Source organism: Polypterus senegalus, chromosome 13 (assembly GCF_016835505.1).
Source record: "Polypterus senegalus isolate Bchr_013 chromosome 13, ASM1683550v1, whole genome shotgun sequence".
Taxonomy (NCBI): Eukaryota; Metazoa; Chordata; class Cladistia; order Polypteriformes; family Polypteridae; genus Polypterus; species Polypterus senegalus.
The window spans coordinates 91,617,184-91,627,443 of NC_053166.1; positions in this window are offsets into that span (position 1 = coordinate 91,617,184).

Sequence of the window (10,260 nt, forward strand, 5' to 3'; positions counted from 1 at the left end):
TGGACATTTGTCAAATGGAGATCCTTTTATCTATAAGGCACTTCAAAGGGACCAGCATGATTAGGAGCAGAAGAAGAACAATATAAGAAGTTTGAAATATGAGAGGAGACCATTCAGTTCACCAGGCTTATTTGGTTAGCTAATGGCTAAGCTGTCCCACAATTGCATCCAGATTTTTTCACAGTAGTCAAAGCTGGAGTGGTGGCTCTGAAGCTAAGGATCTGCACTGGGATCTGGAAGGTTGTGCGTTTAAATGCCATTACTGTCAGAAGAAATCCTACTCCATTGGGCCCTTGAGCAAGCCCCTTAACATGAAAATTGCTCCAGGATGGTGTTGTACAATGGCTGACTCTGTGCTCTGACCTCCAAAGGTCATTAGAAAGGACAATTTCTTCTTGGGGATTAATACAGTGTACCAAAAAAAAAGACTATGCTACATTCTACTTTTTTCTTCCTGCATGAAATTATTCTATGCTTCTATGCTGTATTTTAATTTGTGTCATACTTGATTAACATGAGGGCTTTGCAAGTATTCATTCAATTACTGATTTTTTTTTTTGGTAATAAAGACTCTGCACCACATGACCTGTAGGTTAGAAAATAGATAATTGGTAACTTCAGTAACTATCCCGTGTTCCCCAAAACCAATCCTCATTCATATCCCCAATATTGAATATTTGAAAAGTTATTTCAGGTCCACCTCAGCAACTACACATACATAAGGTGATGCAAAGCTAAAACACCTCCTCTATGCTAAACCAATTCAGGTGAGAGTAGGGAACTGGTATTGTCATGTGGGGTCATGTTTCTGTGGACAAAATGAAATCATGTTTCTGTTAAAAAGGTAAAGAATAGAATTCCTAAGGTAGAACATTAAAAAGTGATATCTGACTTATCTTTCATAGCTTCTCAAAATTGTAACTTCACATCTTCTGTAATTCGTTGAAAAGAGAACTTTTGCTCAATGCGTGTGACATTCACAGTCAATCATATCTGATTTATTGCATGTCAAGAATTAGTTGTTAAAATGGAAAGAGATTCAAAAACCACTAAACTAAACAAGATGTTAATTGACTCAGAAATTAAAACCTAAAAGCAAAGCCTAATTTTGAAAAGGAGCAAATGACAGATGCTTACCAAACCACAGACCAAACTTATATAACATGGGCGCACTGACAGTATAGGCCACATGGTGCATTTGTGCACATGCTCTCTAATCATATGTGACAACTTACCAACATGTTCTCAAAATGATGCTACTGAAGATGCCACTGCAAAAGATGGTGAAATTTAACAGAGACTAACAAAAATGACTTCAATTCTTACAGCTTCATTGAGAGGACAACTTTAAAGGCTGGACAACTAAGATAGAGAAATAACCACTTAGTAGCAGACCATTTTCATCTTATTCAAATTATATTTACAAAAATTACTACAGAAATGTTACAAAAATCAACATGTCCCTTTCTGTTTATGAAAATGTTAACAAAACTTTCTTGGAAGTTTTTAGCTATAGGAAAAATCTTGATGTGCATCTGGTTTTAATGTTTGACTTTAGACATTTGCATTTGAAAGGGCCTTGTCTTACAGTTCATACAGTATTTGATATTCCTGCTACAAGTTAAAATACTTTTATATTTGTGTGCAAAAATGTAAAAAATCCCTTACCTGACTGCATGTAATCTTTTAAATCATAAATTACTATTTAACCATAACCATTTAAATCATAAATGACAGTGACATATATTATATGTAATTTCTGACATGACCAAGCTGCTGGGTTGCAATAGGTTTAAACTCACTCTCAAGGTCACTTTTGGGGAAAATCTTGGATTTAAATTCATAGTTGTTGTTTGGTCCTATTTTACTACAGGCATGCCATGATAAAGTTTCATCCAATATATCCCAATGTCTCTGTACCCATGGTCCCTTGCATGACTGAGTCTTCAAGTAGGATGAAAATAATCCACTTTCCTCAGTTATGGATCATCTGAGGCATCCTAGCAGGGTATCACTCTGGCAAATAACCTTGTGCTACCCTTAATAACATAAAGGTCTTCGAGCTTTGTGCCAGATGTCTATTGTATCTATCTTTCTATACTGAAGAAACAGTCAAAAATCTTTGTCATGCACTGCATCACCTACCACCTATCCAAGCACAACCTCCATAGGTTCTGTATAGAGCATCACTCTTTCTGTCTTGCCCCAGTATGACTCTTTTTCAGCAAACAAATTTGAGAATAATGTAGCCACACAGGTCTTCCTTACCATGCTGGCATGTAAAGCCCTCCTCCTCTTGCTATTACTGTTTGGTGATTTGATCTGGGAAAGGCCTTTTCCTTTTTCTAATTATACGTTTGCAACCTCTGCTGAAGATGCAGTGTAGGTAGTGTGCAAGCAATATGCCTTTAGTTTTCATACTTTTTTTGGAAAGAAGATGTACTGGTACAGTGTTAATGTTTTGCATTTCTGCATTTATATGTGACTGTTCATGTAACAAGTAATGGATAATTCATAGCCAGCCACTCTTGTTACTTATCAATAGAAAAGCATCGTAAACTGCTCTGAGTCACTCACTGAATAACAAGCAATCATATCCATGCAAGCAAAGTGCTAAGGGTGCATGACTACAAGCTGCCCTTGGCATTCACTAGATATATGTCAAGACCAACTTTATAAATAAAAAGAAAACTCTATACTGTATATGTATATCAGACTCACTGCATATATGTCAAGGGGGAATTTTTATATCCATAATTCACTTCACATTTCAAGTTCGAATCTGTGACTATATATTGAATTTTACATCATATAATACATATAATAAAAAATTGGATTTTTATATTCATAATTCACTCCATACACTGTAATTCCTCAATATCCAGGGATTCCATTCCCATGGATTCACTTATTTGCTATTATCATAATTGTACTCTATTTTACAACACTTGTAGTCTATTCACACCTATTTGTGGCCATGCGGAGTAGAAAAAAAAATTCTGACATGTCTATCAAGCAGCAGCATCACAAGATAGAGCAGTAACAGATGTGATGCCCTTAGATATCTGAGGCTGCATGTACCCTACACTGAATGGATCAATGTGTGTCTACCCAATGACAAGAGGCATTGGTAAGTTATAGATAGAGAATGGGTCTTGCAATTGTTCCTCGTAAACGAGAAATTGCCAGCAAGTACACCTCATAAGCTTGCAATAATTAAATCCCACCCGTTGCTACTACAGACTGGTTGTGTTAATGAGGTCCTCGGTTTGGCCCTGCCATAATGGTTTATGGCCTGTGGCAGAGCACCAAGAAGACAATTGAACTTGCCCATCTAGATGAAGTAAAAGTCGTAACAAAGTTTTGCTAGGTTTACATGCAGAAGGACTGTTATTAAGTCTCCTGGGTAATGGTTCTGTCTGAACCCTCCCCCACCACATGCCCAACCCCATGAATTCTGCCCAATCATCCACATGAGTCGGACTGATCATGATGCATTCCCTCACGCCCTTCCTCCCACAGGGTCCCAGGTACCTACCTGTTTGTTTTGATGACAGGGTTTAATTACTTCATTCTTGAAGCTTCTATCCCCATGTTCAAATAATATTCCATGTGTTCTCAGTGTTTCACTCTGTTTTTCAGATATATTTCTTACTTTTCAACAAGCACAGCAAAGTGTAGTGCTAATAAAAGTGTTTTTCCAAGCGCCCCTAAGTGCAAACATGTTGTGATGAGCTTAGTTGATTTTCGGTACACAAATTTATGTGTTTAGGTTATTGGGTAGCAAATGTTTATGGACCTAACCTCTCTTTTACCATTGGATCAATGCTTCAGTGGCTTTGTTTTCTGTATCTTTGGGTTTTTCAGGAACATAACCCCCACAGATAATGAGAATTAACTGTACTGTATTTTAAATTTTACTTGATATGTTGAAAATGTGGCAACTTGGTTTCTCATTAGTAGTTGCATACTGGACATCAATAATAAGGACACCAGGGTTTATGACCTAAGTGCTCCCTGTGTGGAGTTTGCATGTTCTTAAGGTGTTAATATACAGTAGGTTACCTCCCATAGGCCAAAGCTATGCTTGTCAGGTAACCTTGCACTGCTAAATTGGCTTCTGTATGTGTGTGTTCACCCTGTGATGGACTGGCACCTGGTCTGGGTGCCCTTCCTGAGTTGTGCCAAGATGATTTCTAGGATTTCTAGCTGCTTCTCATCCCTATCCTGGATAGGTGGGTTAGAAAGATGGGTGGATGTTCAAAATGTGGCTTTATTTAGTCCTCCAAATCTCCCTTTTGTTTTGTAGCTTGGCTAAATTTGTTTTGTTTGTTGTTGTTTACGTTTTTTTTTTTCAATTCTCTCCAGAGGTTTGTTGAGGTTTTCAGTTTTTGTACGCTTGTTTGCTTTTTACTCTGTTTTGAGATGTGTCCTTTTTGTTTTTTATCCATATCTTTCTTCCTCCTCATGTGTTTGTCTTTTTCAATAAACAATATTAATTATGTATTTTGTCATACTTAATTTGCTGGTGGCTCACCTGCTTGCTAACTCAGGTTCACACAGCCATTCATGTAATTCATCCACTTGGCTTTTCCCCACAGACAAACAAAATCTTTTTACAAAAATTAAAAGGGGAATTACATTTTATAAGATTGTGCCTTCTTTATATGAATATGATATCCAGTCAGCACAGATTATGTCCTTGTTTAATCTGTAAAATTCTATTTTTGCTTAGTAGAAGAAGCTTTGCTAGGTAACACAAACAAAAAAATGGTAAAGATGGTTATTCTAATTCACCCTATAACTAGGTATAAAATATTTTGCAAATAATGCATCTTAATTTATGTATTTGTATATATTTGTGTCTGCAGTTATTTCAAATTTTGTGATGAAAGAAGCATTGAAAATATATAATGTTAAAGTATATTTACATGTTGCCATAAAAATAAGGTATAAGATGCAACATTTTGACTATGTAACCTTCATCAGATATCTGGCTTTTTACTTTTCAGCAGCAAACATGATAATGGCCAGGTATATATATTTTCTGTACTAAAAGCCTACCCACTGCAAGTTGACCCAATCCAGCACATAAACCAGCAATCTCAAACTTTTCAGCATTGCCGGTAACAAGATAAGTAACATACAACCTCCTTAGTGAATGTATTATTGTATTGTTCAGCTTTAAGTAAAACAACAGACAGACTCGCCATTGTTAATTCCAAGTAGACATCAATCGCTCAGTGCATTTACACACACTGTGGCCTGCGGAGGGCGCTCCTTCTGCCCAAACCCAACAGAGACAGACGCAGGACACAAATAAGCACAGTTCACTCAAAATTCTTCTTAATCTTCTTTCTTTTTTTTTCTCTTTCTTTTTCCTACACTCTGCTGGGCAAGCTTCATCTACCTCCTGCCGACTCTGGCTCCCCGAGTAGTGGCTGCTGGCTCCTTTTATGGCACCCGGAAGTGCTCCAGGTGCTCTTCCTATTTAACCTACTTCCAGCAGCACTTGTGGGTGTGGTGGAAGAGCTGCACCAAAGGACTCAGCATCAGCCACAGCACATCCTGGAGGTGCCCATGGAACCCAACAGGGCTGTATTACACTCCAGCTTTCATGGAGCCCTGTGGGAGTACAAGACACCGCTGCAACCCAGAAGGGCTGCCACCTAGACCTCTGGTGGAGGTAATGCTCTAGATTTGCTCACTCCCCCAGTCCTTCCAGCGTGGAAGCCCTGGCCGTATGCCACAATACACACACACATAATCGGGTTAAGGTAAGTAACCTGGTTAAGGCAGAAACCTCCCTCCTTGATAATCTCCTTTTATATTTGCTAGTAATCTTCTTTAGTTCTCCTTTGGTAAAATGCTTCGTTGTCATTAAACTGTACAAACAATAAGCTAAACGCCATCATCAGTCATCCATCAATTTGAAAATAAGCATGATGCCTGGGATAATTTTTTAGTGTTTTATAAATATGCCTAGTCAAATCGATGCTTTATTTATAGGTTTTCTTTAACCAAATTGCATGTAGGAAACTCTTTTATGCATTGCTGTGTGATTGAGCCTTGCAAAGGACCAGTATGTGTGCTTCTTCCTTTACTTTACTCCCAGTGCTGTTGGAATAATAATGCAAATATTTTTACTTCAATAGGACAAGTATTGCATTAGTTTACTTGTCACTTTCAAAAGAAATGAGACTATGTAGTGCATGTTACCTTTAAAGTGTTACTCTACTGTTCTCGAGATTGTGTTGCTAAGTTTAGCACTGCACGTTGAGCTCATCAACATAAATTCAGCAATTTCTGAAATAGATAGATAGATAGATAGATAGATAGATAGATAGATAGATAGATAGATAGATAGATAGATAGATAGATAGATACTTTATTAATCCCAAGGAGAAATTCACATAATCCAGCAGCAGTATACTAATACAAACAAAAACTAACAAAAAAAAAACAATATTAAATTAAAGAGTAATAAAAATGCATGTAAAAGCAGACAATAACTTTGATTAATGTTAGCATTTACTCCCACGGGTGGAATTGAAGACTCGCATAGTGTGGGGGAGGAACGATCTCCTCAGTCTGTCAGTGGAGCAGGACAGTGACAGCAGTCTGTCACTGAAGCTACTTCTCTGCCTGGAGATGACACTGTTCCGTGGATGCAGTGAATTCTTCATGATTGACAGGAGTTTGCTTAGCGCCTGTCATTCTGCTACAGATGTTAAACTGTCCAGCTTTATTCCTACAATAGAGCCAGCCTTCCTAACATGTTTGTCCAGGCGTGAGACCTCCTTCTTCTTTATGCTGCCTCCTCAGCACAGGTTATTCAAGAACATGTAAACACAATAAATGCACATTTTGGGACCAGTATCTCCCCTGCGAAATCAGAGCCACTCTCAGCTTTGTAACTGGTTTGCACTTTGATTCTGCTTACAATATTTTTTAAAGCAAAACTAGACTATACCACTCATTGTGAAATTAAATTTGTTCTCTACTTCTGTTTTAAACTTTCAGTTTATTATATTAAATTAGATATCTAAAGCGTATAATTAAACACAAAAAGAAGTTGGGAGTTACTAGTGCTGATTTGCATAATTGACAATCATTCAGTCTCTGCACTAGTTTATACAAAGCAGCAATTTTAATTACTTTCTCTTGCCGATTAATATTAATATTCAGGCTTTGAAAAAGAGCCAAAGCTGTGAAATGAACAGCAAGGACATTTTTGCATAATTTTTTGATTTGGTGTATGTATTTTGTTGGTTTTTGTGTTAATACAAATCACTTAGCACTGCTACTTCCAAAAGAACTATATATTTTTTTTTGTTTTTGTTAAAGGGCATAATGAGACAGGTATTATTTTAATATGGCATCACAGAATGGATAGAAAAAAAATTGAACTGCATTCACTAAAACACAACAGGTGCAAATTACATTAGACTAAAGTTTCACACCCAAATCACAGTCTAATCCAAATAAATAAATAAATAAACCACACACATTTAGTCATCTATATCAAGTGACTCAATCCACACTTCATATATAAAATGGAGTTTTTATTAGTCACAGTACCAGTTACTGCATTTCAGAAGAATTAAAAAATGAGGACAGCAATGGTAATCCATTTCATGGCAGTAAGAGACAATAAAGTAATGAAAGCTGAAATGGTTCAGATCATTAAGGCCCTCTCTCAAGCTGAATCCCCAGCAATGGTGGACCAGAATCAAGAACTGGCCATAACCTTTTGTTCTGGCTCTTGCTCTCTTCCATACCTGCATGTAGAAAAAAAAATTCTCTATTGATCATTGAGGAATATAGCATAGATCATCAATTAGTGGCCCATGGGATAAATCCAGACATTGTGCAAGCCTTCTCTTACCTCAAATTAGTCTTCTCCAGCACTTTTTTTCAAATACCTTAAAACTGTATAAAACCTGAAAAACAATGTCTATAAAATCAACCATGTGTAGAGACTCTGAACAGGACAGGTGCTAAATTCAGGATAACAAGATACACAAAGTGAGATGGAGAGAATTCATAATGAAATAAGATTCAATTAAGAGTATTTATTGTCATTTCATCCATATACAGTAGTACAACATACAGTGAAACGAAACAACATTCCTCCAGAACAATGGTGCTACATAGAACACAGGACAATGAAGAATCCACAACACATAACATAAAAACACATAATATATAACACGGTGCATATATAACAAAGGTGCATGTGAGTCAAATGTACAAACATGTGCTACCATGTGCAACATTGCAGAGCAGAACACATATATCAGATATCAGATCGGTCCATGAGTGTTCAAGAATCTGACTGCTTAGGGGAAAACACTTTTACACATTCTGGTGGTAAAGGCCTGTATGCTTCGGTACCTTTTTCCCAATGGCAGTAGTGTAAACAATGAGTGTGAAGGGTGTGTTGGGTCATTCACAATGTTGATGACTTTGTGGATGCAGCGCATGATGTAAATGTCTATGATGGAAGGAAAAGAAACACAGATGATCTTTTCAGTTGTCTTCACTATCTGTTGTAGGGCTTTACAATCCCTGACCATGCAATTTCTAAACCAGACAGTGATGCAGTTGCTCAGGATGCTCTCTATGGTTCCTCTGTAGAATGTTGTTAGAATAGCTGGTGGAAGATGGGCTTTTCTCAGCCTACGCAAAAAGTAGAGCCACTGCAGGGCTTTCTAGGCTAAAGAGCTGATGTTGTAGGACCAGGTGAGGTTCTCTGCCAGGTAGACACTGTGGCAGTAGGGGGCGCTAGTGCTTCCTTTAACCTTCAGGTACAACTCTATACACCGGATAAAAGTCCCAGACTTTTTATTTTCCTTTTTCACAGTGCACCAAGCACCCTCCACACTACTCATAAATTAGTACAACAAACACAATAATCTCTTCTAACAATAAACTCTCCTCCTCGCCCAGACACTTGCTCCTCTACCTCCCAGCTCAGCTCAGTGTCTGGACTGAGGCACCGTCCTTTTATAGCCCCTGACCCGGAGGTGTTCCTGTCCCAACAGTCTACAGTTCCTTATTCCTTCCGGGTCAGGGCAAACAGTCCTTTTCTTCAACCCGGGAGCACGTCGTTCCTTCCTGTCACATGACTGTGACGTACTCCTGGGTTATAGGGCACACAAGAGCCCATGAGCCCCCCTACAGCGACTCCCGGTGGTCCCCAAGGTATCCAGCAGGGCTGTGTAAAAACACTACATAGTCCATAAGGCCCTGCTGGAACTCGGGGCACGATCCTGCTGTCGGGAGAGCTCCTCCTGGCGGCCTGGGGTGCGGACCGGCATGGGAAGCCGGCAGTCCTCCACAACACCCAGGAATTTGGTAACATTGACGACTTCCACAGTTAAGCCGTCAATGTTCATTGGCAGATGGTCACTCTTAGTCTTCCTAAAGTCAACTATCATCTCCTTTGTTTTGTCTACATTCAGAGACAGGTTATTGGCTTTACACCAGTCCATTAACAGTCGTGTCATCAGTGAATTTTATAATGTGATTAGAGATGTGCATTGCTGCACAGTCATAAGTCAGCAGTGTGAACAATAATGGACTAAGCAAATTGCAGGGGTTCCAGTGAGGGGGCAGCAGGGTTTTGATGTGCCTCATGACAAGCTTCTCGAAACACTTCATGATAATGGGAGTAAGTGCAACGGGATGGTAGTCCTTGAGGTTGGACACTTGTTACTTTTTTGGCACAGGAATTATGGTGGTGGCTTTGAAGCAGGCCGGGACAATGGCAGTGCTCAGGGAGATGTTGAAGATGTCAGTAACAATGTCTGCCAGCTGGTCTGCACATTCCCGTAGTACTCTGCCTGGAATATTGTCTGGTCCTGCAGCCTTCCATGGATTCACTCTTTGTAGAGTATTTCTCATATCAGCCACAGTCAGATTTAATGCTTGGTCGCTTGGAGGAGAGGTGGTCTTCTTCATTACCACGTTGTTCTGTCTTTCAAACCGTGCATAGAATTTATTTAGCACATCTGGAAAGGAGGCATCACTGTCAGAAGTGGGTGGTGTTGTCCTGTAATTAGTGAGAGCCTGGATGCCTTTCCACATGCTCCTTGCGTCTTTGTCATATAGAAATAGTCCCTGGATTCTCTGGGCGTGTGCGCGGTTTGCCGCTCTGATGACATGGGATAGTTTGGCCCTCGCTGTTCTCAGGGCGATTTTGTCACCTTCCTTGAAGGCAGAGTCCCGGGTCTTCAGAAGTACACGCACTTCCTT